The following is a 13400-nucleotide window of genomic DNA, read 5'->3' on the forward strand; positions in this document are numbered from 1 at the left end:
GGGACTTCATCAAGATAAGAAGCTTTTGCACAGCAAAGGATACAGTCAACAAAACTAAAAGACAACCTACAGAATGGGAGAAGATATTTGCAAATGACGTATCAGATAAAGGGCTAGTTTCCAAGATCTATAAAGAACTCATTAAACTCAACACCAAAGAAACAAACAATCCAATCATGAAATGGGCAAAAGACATGAAAAGAAATCTCACAGAGGAAGACATAGACATGGCCAACATGCACATGAGAAAATGCTCTGCATCACTTGCCATCAGGGAAATACAAATCAAAACCACAATGAGATACCACCTCACACCAGTGAGAATGGGGAAAATTAACAAGGCAGGAAACCACAAATGTTGGAGAGGATGCGGAGAAAAGGGAACCCTCTTACACTGTTGGTGGGAATGTGAACTGGTGCAGCCACTCTGGAAAACTGTGTGGAGGTTCCTCAAAGAGTTGAAAGTAGACCTGCCCTACGACCCAGCAATTGCACTGTTGGGGATTTATCCCAAAGATTCAAATGCAATGAAACGCCAGGACACCTGCACCCCAATGTTTATAGCAGCAATGGCCACAATAGCCAAACTGTGGAAGGAGCCTCAGTGTCCATCGAAAGATGAATGGATAAAGAAGCTGTGGTCTATGTATACAATGGAATATTACTCAGCCATTAGAAATGACAAATACCCACCATTTGCTTCAATGTGGATGAAACTGGAGGGTATGATGCTGAGTGAAGTAAGTCAATCGGAGAAGGACAAACATTATATGTTCTCATTCATTTGGGGAATATAAATAATAGTGAAAGGGAATATAAGGGAAGGGAGAAGAAATGTGTGGGAAATATCAGAAAGGGAGACAGAACATAAAGACTCCTAACTCTGGGAAACGAACTAGGGGTGGTAGAAGGGGAGGAGGGCAGGGGCTGGGAGTGAATGGGTGACGGGCACTGGGGGTTATTCTGTATGTTGGTAAATTGAACACCAATAAAAAATAAATTAAAAAAAAGACCAAATTTGAGTCCTGAAACCATAAAAGTCCTAAAATAAAACATAAGCAGTAGTATCTTGAACGGCAGATTTAATTATTTTTGGAGTATGTCTCCCTAGGCAAGGGAAAGAAAAGCAAGCAAACAATTCGAAGTACATAAAACTAAAAAACCTCTTACACAGTGAAGGAAATCACCAATGTAACAAAGGTACTGATTTGTAAAATATATTTGCAAATAGTATATTCAATAATGAGTTAATATCCAAAATATATAGAGAATACATACAACGTAAAACCCCAAAATAAAAATTTGATTAAGAAATGAGCAGAGGAAAAAAAAAAAGAAATGAGCAGAGGACTGGGAATATACATTTTTTCAAGGAAGACATTTAGCTAGCCAATAGGCACATGAAAAGATGCCCAACATCATCATCATCCATCAATCATCTGGGAGTCGCAAATCAAAACAATGGGATATCATCTCACCCCGATCAGAATGACTAGTATCAAAAAGACAAAATAATTACAAAGGTTGGCAAGGGTATAGAGAAAAGAGAATTTTTGTGCACTATTGGTGGGAATGCAAATTGGTGCAGCCACTGTGGAAAACAATATGGAAGATCTCCCAAAACTTAAATAGAAATACCATACGATCTAGTAATTCCTCTTCTGGGTATTATTCAGAAGAAAACAAAAACATTAATTGGAAAAGATATATACACCTCTATGTTTATTGCAGCATTATCCACAATAGCCAAGATATGGATGCACCCCAAGTGTCCATTGATAGACAGGTAAAAATAATATGAGATATACATATATATATAATGGAATATTAATCTGCCATAAAAAGATATATATAATATGAGATATATATATAATAGGAGATATATGTATTAATCTGCCACATGGATACATATATATATAATATATATAATGGAATGTATATATATAATGGAATATTAATCTGCCACGTGGATGCACTCCAAGTGTTCATTGATAGATGGATAAAGATAATATGAGATAGATATAGATTATAGATAGATAGATAGATAGATATTAATCTGCCACAAAAATAATTCAATCTTTCTCTTCATGAGAGCATAGATGGACTTTAGAGTATTATGCAAAATGGAGTATGTCAAAGAAAAACAAATAGAATTTCACTTACATGGGGAATCTAAAAAAACAAACAAATGAACAAACAAAAGAAACGAACTCATAAATACAGAGAACAAACTATTTGTTGCCAAAAGGGAAAATGGGTGGGGCTACATGTGAAACAGTTGAAGAGGAATAGGAGACACAAACTCCATAAAATAAATATGTCATTGGGATGAAAAGTACTACATAGGAAATATAGTCAGTGATTATGTAGTAACTTTTTATGGTGACCAGTGTTAACTAGAGTTATTGCGGTGAGCACTGCATCTTGCACACAATTCTCAAATCGTTCTTATATACCGGAAACTAACATAGTATTATTTGTCAACTATACCTAATTGAAATATTTAAAAAATTAATATTAAATAGTTTGCTTGCTTAAATACAGTTTAGATTGTTACTTTATGCGTGGTTCTATCAGCTGTCCATAAATACCTGAGCTATTCCACCCAATTCTTAGGCCTTAAAACATTATTTCACTTTCATCCTATTTATGAATATCATTTCCTCCCTCCCATCAGATTGACTGTGGCTTTCAAATGGTTCATGATTTTAAGACCCCAAATCTTGCTTCCGATGATAGTAGCACAAATAACAAAATACTGCTAACAACTAATTTTGCTGGGTGAAGATTTGTCATGAGTGATGTTATTAATCCTTCACAACAATGATATAAGTACAAATAAGGAGGAATATTGAATCTCAGGCGACAGATGAGGAGTGACACAGCTGGAAATAGAACTCAACACTGACATAAATCAAAGTCATTACAATACTAAATATGTCTAACTAATAGCTTTGTGTTTATTGAAGAGTCTGTCCATTAGGGAAAAATTGCCCCAAGAAGAGTATGTGCCTATGCTCAAATGAACAGTGCATCCCCAAATATGACTGCTTCCATTCCGCATTGTTAGGGGCAAGTCAGTATTATGTTGGCCTGTGTTACTTCAGTCTTTGTTCTAGGCTTATGTATTCTTTATTTGGGTTTATTGTCTTATTTGGTGAATTTTTTCAGTAAATTTTATGGCAGCACCCAGAGGCCCTAGAGCCCATGGTGCCAAAGAGTGATTATTAAAATCATAGTTATTAATATAAACATCACCAAGAGATCGCCTATAATGGTGGAAGAAAAGCAAAATACTGAAATTACAGTTGCCAAAGCAAGGCATCACTACTGCTCACTCTTTCTTTTAAATGCCTCCTCTCTGTTCTTCAGGAGATCAAGTTAGGAGATCCTTATAAGGTAGTTCTGGAAAAGGAGATTCCAGATCAAGTGCTTACAAATGGCTAAAGACACAAATACAAATACATAACTACTGCATGTGGAGAAGCTTATTTATAAGTGATTTATGAATTAAGGTATGCAATGGTTATTTCAGCAGGCATTTAGCTAGCTCTCTTGCCTTGGATAGAGTAAATAGGTTTGACTGCTGGACAACCCACTTTTGAAATGTTCATCTTCTCAAAATACACCCTGGGTCAGAGAAATTATCAGTAAAGATGAAGCAGAGCACATAAAAGACAAAGGGTTTAGACTTCTGTTGGTCACTGAGAAAAAAAAAAAAAAACAAACACAAATCATGAAGTAGACTTGTAAAAGAAAAAAGGAGGATAAGGCAGGAGGTTTTCCCAGTTTTTATTGGCTCCATTCCTTTTCCAGAAACAGAACCTGAAGGACAAAAAGGAAAGAGAACTGCCTGTTCTTTACCTACATGCTATCTTATTTCTCTCTCTTCTCATCATGAGTGGAGGGTGGATAAAAAGAGTGTGGAAGAAGGAGGAGAATGTGATGAAAGACTGCACAGAATGGCATCGGTAAGTTCAGAGGAGAAAGTAAAGGCCCAGAAGAGAACACAAGATTTTCTGCTGCCACCATCTAAAATGTGACTCAGAGAGTGTCTGCAGCTACTGAGAGATACTTCTCCATCCTTGGTCAGATCTCTGTTACTTATCTAAAAAATATCCAATGCTGAAGTCAAAACTAACTGTGGCTAAATATCAAGATCCCTTGGGAAATTTAGCAAGTCTACATATGGCCCATCTCTACCCCAAAGGTGTACAGTGAGGTTGGCAAGACTGGACATTTACAAAACTTTAAAGTAATTTTGATGCCCTTCAGGATTGAACACCAAGGAAATAATGACCGATAACAATGCCATTTAACTGTTAGGTGCATGCGAAATTTGTGGGGATCTCGGTAAAATGTTAATTATGAATCTGTGACCTGGAGTAGAGCTTGAAATTCTGTATCTCTAGCCGACTTCTAGGTGATCCTGATGCTCTTGCTCTCTGGACCCCAGGTTGTATGGCAAGGGTTTAAAGAATCTTAGAGTCAGACTATCTGAATGTGAAAACTGGATTAAAAGACCAATATACTTCTCCCTCTCTAATGTTGGCCCTTTCATTCTGGATAATAACGTTTTTAAACGGTCATTTGATCAGTGGAAACAGAGACTTTTTTTTGTTGTTGTTAATATTGCCCATGCTTTGAATGCAAGTTAAAGCATTGTGTTAGGAGAAATCTTTATAAAGATTTCATTTGCTTCAAAGTTAGAATTCCCCAATCCCTTTCATGTTATTACACCCCTCTCCCAGAACAATGCCATGACTGCCTAGATTCATTTTACAGGGTAGGTTTGGGGAAGGCTAAGAAAATTTTAACTAGAGAGAAGTCTTGCGACTGGTGTATTTATCTTCTGTCCCTGAAGGACTTAACTTTGTATCAGTAATCACATTTTACTTTAGCATCAGTATTTTTTCACAAAAACTGAATTTCTTCATCTGTAGAATAAAAAATATAGTGATGCCATTTGAGGCCTAGATCAAGGAATTGATGTAAAGTTCTTCAGCATCTAGCAAACAATAAGAGTTCAATAAATGTATTATTGTAACAATATTCCTTCTACTTAGCACTCCCTGCCAATTTAGTAAGAAGATGGCTAATGAAAAAAAAAAAAAAAAAAGTAGAAGAAGAAGATGGCTAATGACCCGTGGAAAAGAAACAGGATCAAGTTTACAGAAGTACCCATCTGGTTCATCTGGGTAAACGGAGTCCACTGTATTCCAATCTCTCTTTCTAGGGCTCTTCCCAGCTCTCATGAAGTTGCCTCCATTGTCCAAACATGGATGAGCTCCCTGGATTTCTCCGATAACAGAACTCGGAGAAGGAGCAGAGAATTTTTTGTCCAATGAGCATGGATAATTAATTGCTGACAGTTTACTTCCTGTGCTTGAGATACGTTTCTAGAAATAGTAAGAAAAACTTCTTACAAAAAATTAAAAGGGGGGGCAGCCCGGGTGGTTCAGCGGTTTAGGGCCGCCTTCAGCCCAGGGCCTGATCCTGGAGACCTGGGATCGAGTCCCACGTCAGGCTCCCTGCATGGAGGCTGCTTCTCCCTCTGCCTGTGTCTCTGTCTCTCTCTGTCTCTCTCTGTCTCTGTCTGTGTGTGTGTGTGTGTGTCTCATGAATAAACAAATAAAATCTTAAAAAAAAAAATTAAAAGGGAAAACTGAGTTTACAATTCAGCCTGAAAGTGCAGGACTCTCTATATCTCAGTTCAGACTTGAGCTAAGAATCACACAATCTATAAAACACTCAGTTCTTCATGAGTTCAATTAAAGCCATGGATGCTCAAATGCAGACTATTCTGCTTTGTGTTGTGATTAAATTGCTCTTGTTCAAATGGAGTCTGGTTTTACTACTTTTTTCAACACTCAGCTGAATTCTATACTTGTGTTCAAAAGGCCAGGATTAATCTGATCTCCATGCTGTCCATATTTCCTCCTGGTTTCTCTAGCTAAGCACTTCAACTAATCTTTGTAGAAGGGGAGATTAATGTAAAAGGAATAATGAAACATTTGACTGATATTAGGTGCTTGTCATTCTTCATTAGCTGCCCCTGAGTCACCTTCTTAAAACCCTGCAAACAGAATAAAATGGGATATGCCAATAGTCCATGTAGCATATTAATAAGAAGAAATGTAAATGGGAGAAGACTTTCATTTTGCCAGAATAAACAGAGCGATATGCACCTCTCCATCTCTCAGCTTTTTGTACTTTCTCCAGGGGCTCAGTCCAATTAGCTATTTCATATTAATCACTATTTGTGCAGTTGATTCTTCCTGTGGCAGCTTTCCATTTTCAGGTGCCCGGAAGATCAAAAGGCTTTTATATTTCCTCAGATACTCTACAGGATCCAAAAAGGAAAACAACAATATTTTCTGTGTGCATTAGGATTTATTCTTTTCAAATTCATTCCATGTTTTAGCTCCTTGACACTCAGATCCCTTAAGAAATGTTCAAGCCAAAAAAAAAAATGGAAATGTTCAAGACATACATGTCTCAATAAGAGGCATCAAAGATAGTATTAAACTTTGCATCTAGTAGGTATTCAAAATAATTTTTCCAAATGGCTGGATCTCCATTTGACAGGTAAAGGAAATGAAGCACAGAATTTTTAAGGGAAAAAGAAGATAGAAGTATTTAGGGACTAAGGTTAGATGAGCTCCCACTTCTCTTGATAACTTTTTTGGATGCTAGCAAATAAGTAGACCTCAATAAAAGGTTTAATAAAGCTTATACAAGGTATAATTGAGCTACTCTAACCAAGTGAACTACAAGTAAAGGTATGTGAGACAAGTCCACAACAATGACAAATTCAAAATATTTGTAGCACTTGTATTTTGGACAGTATTTCTTTCAGCTATTTATGTAAAGTAGCCAAATAACCCAAATTAATTTAGTAATTGTAATTTTCATTATTCATAGAACCATTTGGGGTCAATATACTTTTAGTCTACACTAAATAAATGCATTAAAAGGATAACATGTATTGGTTCTTCCTCAGGCTTATACATTAAACTAATATTTTAGACAAATTAACTTTGGTTATGAAGTTGAAAATTTAGATTCAGTCTCCTTTGAAGCATATATAGATATGACATCCTCAGACCTCCCTTTCAAAGAGTTTCTAATCATTCTTTTAATGATTAGAAAATGTATTGCATTTTCAGAAGAGCCACCTTATGTTAGCGTTCTCAGTCTTTTTCTCCTGGAGGATACTGCCTTCTTAAAGATCCTCTGTGTGCTGCGCTGGTAAGTATCACATGTGGTCGATGAGCCCAACCGCCTTGACTACAGGTGATTGGAATAGAATGGCCCCTTGACTAGATTACCTTTCCCATAGTTTTCAAATATGATCTACAACACTGAGTGAACTGGTTTGGGAAAGCAGGTTCAGAAGCTAAGGCTTCCCCATTTTGAGCACCTACAGCTGGCCAGAAGTAAAGGAATGAGTTGGGAAAGCACAGGAAAGCAGTTAAAAAAAAAAAAAAAAAAAAAAAAAAAGCGCTGAGGACAGATGCAGAGAGAGAGAGAAAGTGGTTACAATAGGCAATTCCAGCAAAAATGTATCCGTGACTTTCCCTAACGTAAGAGTATACTCTTATACATAAGAGTACAAAAACTACCTTAGACTTCATTGTAGTAAGATAGTATCTTACACCTTTAGGCAGTATTTTCACTTTTTTCTTTTTAGGATGGTGGCTTCAACTTCTAAAACCATCAGAAATATGTAATTGCATAAAAAAACCAGCTATCATCTTCTAGAGAAGGGTATTGTTTAAGGAGCATTTTATGCTTTACAAATGAAAAATAATAGACAAGGAGTGCCTGGGTAGCTCTGTTGGTTAAGCATCTGTCTTCAGTTCAAGTCATGATCCTAGAGTCATGTGATCGAGCCCCATGTGGAGCTCTTTGCTCCAGCAAGGAGTTTGCTTCTTCCTCTCCCTCTGCCTCTCTCATGCTCTCAAGTTGATTTTTTTTTTTTTAAAGAAGGATGCCTGAGTAGCTCAGCGGTTGAGTGTCTGCCTTCAGCTCAAGACATGATTCCCAGATTCTAGGATCAAGTAACTGCATGGGGCTCCCCACGGGAAGCCTGCTTCTCTCTCTGCCTGTCTCTGCACCGCACCCCCAACTGTGTCTCTCATGAATAAATAAATAAAATCTTTAAAAAGAGAGAAAAGGAATAGATAAAAAATTCAATTGCTCACACACACAAAAATATCAGAAACCTAGGTCTCTGAATGAAGAACCCAACATTTCTCCTACACTGTATGTAGATGAAGCCAAGTAAATTGAGTCCGTAGAAAGAACTATAGAGTTTGGGGGTTGAGAAGACATATACTGACATAAATATGATGCCATGTTTAATTCAGTAAGACTCATTCAGTAGGACCCGACAATTTGACATGGACTTTTTTAAAACTATATTTTGAATAAACAAGAAAATCTAAGATTTTTCATTTGAGAGGTAGCATGGGTCATGGGCTGTGAAGGCAAAGAGACCTGTATTTGAGTCTTGGTGTGACTTCTTTCTTACCTCTTTGCTATCTTAGGGAGTTTACTTTGCCTACCGCAGGCTGGATTTCCTCATCTATAAATTGGGCCTGTGATAGTTCCTACTTCTTAATGATCGTTATAAAGAATGTATGAGGAAATGCATGTGATGGTCTAAAAAATAATTAGTTTACTGTTGCCTTTTGGTGTTGGGGGGGAATGTGACTGGAGATCTTCTAATATGTGATGTAGTTTTGATGTGAATCTGAGTGGATTTTTATTGAACTTAGAATTCGAAGTATCAGAATATCACCATACATATGGCATTCTATGGCCTAAAAAGCATTTTCATCATGTACTATGACATTTAGTTCTCCTCACACACTCATTTACTTCTTCCACAGACATCTGTTAGATGCCTGCCATGTGCCTGATTTTGTGCTATTCAGTAGAGATTCAGCTGTGCAGATGACAGACATAGTCCCTGCCCTCCTGGAGCTTAAAGCCCCCTGAGGCAGATTTGGCTATTTTTATATTTTATTTTTTAAGATGATAAAAATAAGAATTAGAGCATTTAAGGTACTTGTCCAATATGTGCACAGTTGGAGAGGTGCAGACCAACATCAAACTTGCAGCTGACTTTAGAGGTAAAGGAACAGTTGTCCTTAGATCTGTGGAGGGCGCTCTGCTTCTGGAACGGAGGTGCCTTAGACAGAATTAGAACAAGTCATGTTTCTACTGAATATATTTTTACTGATTGAGTTTCATTTGCCTGAGGGCTGAAGCCAAGCTGGTGCTATGATTCATAAGTCTCATTTTCCATATGTTTGACTTGGGATTTTCCTTGACAACAGTTGATTAGCTACTCTTGTGATTTTAACTCACTAATGATAACTTGACCCGATTTCAACTGATTTCTCTTGGTTCAAGGCTCCCCTCCAATGAGAGCTTCCAATGAAAAACCCCAGTACAGCAAGCATTCTCAGCTTCAACCAAACCAGCCATCTCCATGTGCCAAACCTGGTGTCAGTGCTGTGGAGCTGCTTTACAGGTGATAGCCCTGTAGTCCTTTAGTTAAATAGCCCACTAGTCCAGAATGGAGTAATGAGTTCCCAAATCCTGTGTTGCTATCAGTCTGCTGATAATGAAGCTCTGGATTATAGTTTTACCATCTAAGTCCAAGAGGCTTTCTAGTGTATATAATTTCTCTGCTTATTGCCCTCAGCAGTTGTGCACTATAGATGGATAAAATCCAACTTCCTTAGAATGGAACCAGATCTTTCATGACCTGGCCTTGACATCCTTTTAGAGCCTCATCTTTGACTAATATTTTCCACATTTCCTGTGTTTCAACAAAACTAAAACACTTATGGTCCTGCATCCTCAGACATATCATGGTATCTACTATTTCTCACCTAAAGAAGTTAGGTCTGGAAATATTGACTTGCCATTATTATTCTAATAACTAGACTGTGCTATGATTTTGTTCTATGCAATCATCAACTAAAGAATCAGGTCCCAAGCATCCATTCAGGGAGCGTGTTAAAAGATGGCAAATGTTTTAAGCTCTTCTCCCTGACTTGATTTCATCCAGTTGGCTTGTAGCTATTTTAATGAAAACCAACAGAAGTCTATTTATGAGAAAGACAGGTTATTGTGAGAAGAAATCGATGTGAGGTCAGGTTCAGTAGGAGAGTGGGAAGTTTATAAGGTTGAATGGGTTGGCATATTCTATTTCAGTGAGTGCCATCAACCATCTAATGTGACTATGGTGGGATTTTCCAAGACTGATGGGCAGCCAGGATATGTAACTGAATGCTACAGTAGTGGGAGTAATTATTAGATATCTAAGCTGGGAACTAAATGAGTGTTGGGTTTTGGGAACCCAAACAATGTCCCACCTCTTAGCAAATTATATTCTTTTTACAGCATATGTGAACTGAGGAGAAACTTAGATCCTGTATTAAGTCCTTTTGGTAGTTTTTCTAAGAACAATACATTTTCTATTAAAATAGTGCAACTGCATGGCTCTCTGCTGAATTCTATCTTTGGGCAGGAAAAGTCCTTATAAAATAAACAGATGAAAGTTAATAATACTGCACTGTGAGGAATAAGTCCTATAAGCTAAGTCCTATAAACACAGATCCTAATAGCTACAAGTATTCATCAAGCATATAGAAACTTACATATTTTAGTATTCAGTGACAATGATCTGGTCTATAAAAAGAAAAGATATTTTCGAAATCTGTCAAGCATGTCCCCTTAAAATCCCTTTAAAATTATATTCCACACTTAACATTATTCACATTGAAATATTTAAACTGAGAAACATTTTGATCCCAATAAGAATACTTAGAAGACAATCATGGTAAACTGAATAATCTTGGATGGGTTAATAGTGATGATCTTGGCTGCATTCATATTTACTTTCTCCATCCTTCTTACAAAGATCATCCTTTTCTTTCAAAATCTACAAGACAGGTATGATTTTTTTGGAGTTCATTCTATATTAGATAATGATTTTTCCAGGTCATTTATTCAAGGTAAATGACTAAAGGTGATCTTGAGAGAGTTACTCAACTTTGCTGAACCTCCATTTATTCATCTGTAAAATTAGGGGGCAACACCAGTACCTGCCTCATAGGGTTGTGATAAGGATAAGTGAATTAATACACAGCATGTAAGGGCTGAGAAGAGTGATTGGCACATAGTAATTTCTTGGTAAATAGTAGCTATCATTATTATGACCCAGAGAAAGACCGAAGTTGTTTTATTTTTCAAAGAAACGTAAGTAAACTTTGGAATCATGCAAGATTATAAATGAAACATATTATTTCTCAGAACCTGTGCTCGGACCTCATTATGTTTTCCCTACATTGGTGCTACAGGTTTCTAACTGATATTCCGGTTTTACATCTCTCCAAAGACATTCATCCAGAGTGATCCTTTTATAACTTAGATCTTTGTAGATCTGTAGATCTGATCCTTCAGACCACTCCAACTTTCTCTCAGTCCTGTCATCTCATATTTAATGTTCTGACAGAAACACACTTCATTCTACTCCCATCACCCCTTCCTTCCAATACCCAGCCCACACATCTACACAAATTCATCTAGAAAATTCTGACCAATTGATAGGCCAAGTACAGACTTCACAATTTATCCAGAAATTTTTTTCTGGTCTTTCTTGAGTCATATCTACAAGTGTCTCATTTATGCACCTTGGCACCTCGCGCATCTCTAAATCAAGCTAGATCGCTAACATAGTACCTATTTTATCTATTGTGCAAGTAGCAGTGAATTCACTTTTCTAGCAAAACCCCAAATAGGGGGCAACAAAATTGAACATACTATAAATAATCACTAAAAGATTTACTGAAATTGAAAGCTCAATGGAATATTTTTTAAAGGAATATGTAAATACCATTACTATCATGCTGAATATTCATGTTTTAGGATAATCTGCATGATGGTATTACTGAGGAGTACAAAAGAAAGGTGAAATGTGGACATGAATCAAGAGTCATCAACATGCAGCCCCAACACAATATTCCCATCTCCTTTTCTAAGACATCTGTCTTGATTGCTATAATCTAACCATTTTGAATACTATGTGATACTCTGTGCTTACCTTCCATATGCCAAACTTCTCAGCATATATGTAAGATGCTCCTTTTGCCAGAATGCACGCTCCACAGTTCTCTTCCTGGTAAAGAACCTACTCATGCACAGAGCAGCCCACTCGTCACTTTCCTAGCCAGATCTCAGAACAAATCCTGATCGTTCTCCACATCTATCTCTATTCAAGAGTTATTCTGCCTCCTGTCAAAATCAGTCCACACTTGTTGGTCCAGTATGGTAGTCACTAACCAATACCTATGTGCTGCCACATAAATTTAAATCAATACTAAATAAAATTTACAATTCAATTGTTCAGTCACATTAGCCACATTTCAACTGCCTGGTCATCCCATACGCCTAGTAGCTGGCATCTGGCATAGTGCAGAATATTTCCATCAAGTTCTACTAGAAAGTGCTAGTTTACACCCTGTACCTAGTACATGTCACATATAGGCACCCAATAGATAGTCTGTGATAGAATGGATGTTGAATAAACTAGATCCTCTATTATAGTCCTTGCATCTGCCCAGAAATAGAATTCAGCCCCACTGTTTCAAGTGAAGAGAATTAGAGTAAAAGCCTACTTCTGAGGTGTGCACCGTTAATGGAGTAAACAAGAAATATTCAGGTACTCAGAGAATAGCATCAATCAAGGTTGCTACCACCAGGAGAGCTGAAATGGGAAGACTGAATTTGTTTGACAATATAAAAATACTCCTAAGTTTGAAGGCTTCCACCCTTCAAGGGAGAAGCAAGCAGTGCTGCCCAGAACCCCGTGAAGAACTGGAGATTGGGAAGAGCAGAGGATAGAAGGAGCAGCAATCAGAGATGCCCAAAGCCCCTGCCATAAGCTAGATGTCCAAGCAGGGAGGAGGGAGTGACAGCAAATGTCACCCCTCTGACCCTCCTGCCAGAAATTCAATTGGCTGACCTCATCTTGAAGCCAGTTGTGAAGGGAGCAATTCATTGGTGTTAACCTCCCTCCCAGAGCACAGATGGGAGGCAAAGAATGAATCTATGGTGTAGGAAAGTAAAAAAGAGCCATATTGCTTAATTTATCTATGTGTTTTTCTTACCTACAAGACTGAGATCACCTTAACTTAGGGACTGTATCTGACTCACCTGCACTGCAAAGCACACTGCATGACACAGTAGGTATTCCATAATGGCTATTGAATAAATGAAGGAATCTCCATCCTTTCTATGTCGGATGGGTGTTTTCAGAAGTTAGGGTCACAATCTGTGTAGACTGCTGCCTTCATTTTATTATGTGGCCTCAAACCCTG

At 37.5% G+C, this 13400-nt stretch overlaps 2 long non-coding RNA genes across 4 annotated transcripts in view; one reads left to right on the forward strand and one right to left on the reverse strand.

The window, feature by feature from the left end:
* LOC111092072 overlaps positions 1–13400 on the forward strand; it is a 144637-nt gene that overhangs the window by 110637 nt on the left and 20600 nt on the right. For all 3 annotated transcript variants that reach the window (XR_005355493.1, XR_005355492.1, XR_005355491.1), the window contains exon 3: positions 9424–9544. This is a non-coding gene — a long non-coding RNA (uncharacterized LOC111092072). The remainder of the gene's footprint in view (positions 1–9423; positions 9545–13400) is intronic.
* LOC119876071 overlaps positions 1–13400 on the reverse strand; it is a 117401-nt gene that overhangs the window by 49608 nt on the left and 54393 nt on the right. The window lies entirely within an intron of this gene.

The sequence above is a fragment of the Canis lupus genome, chromosome 2, assembly GCF_011100685.1.
Source record: "Canis lupus familiaris isolate Mischka breed German Shepherd chromosome 2, alternate assembly UU_Cfam_GSD_1.0, whole genome shotgun sequence".
In the NCBI taxonomy this organism is placed as follows: Eukaryota; Metazoa; Chordata; class Mammalia; order Carnivora; family Canidae; genus Canis; species Canis lupus.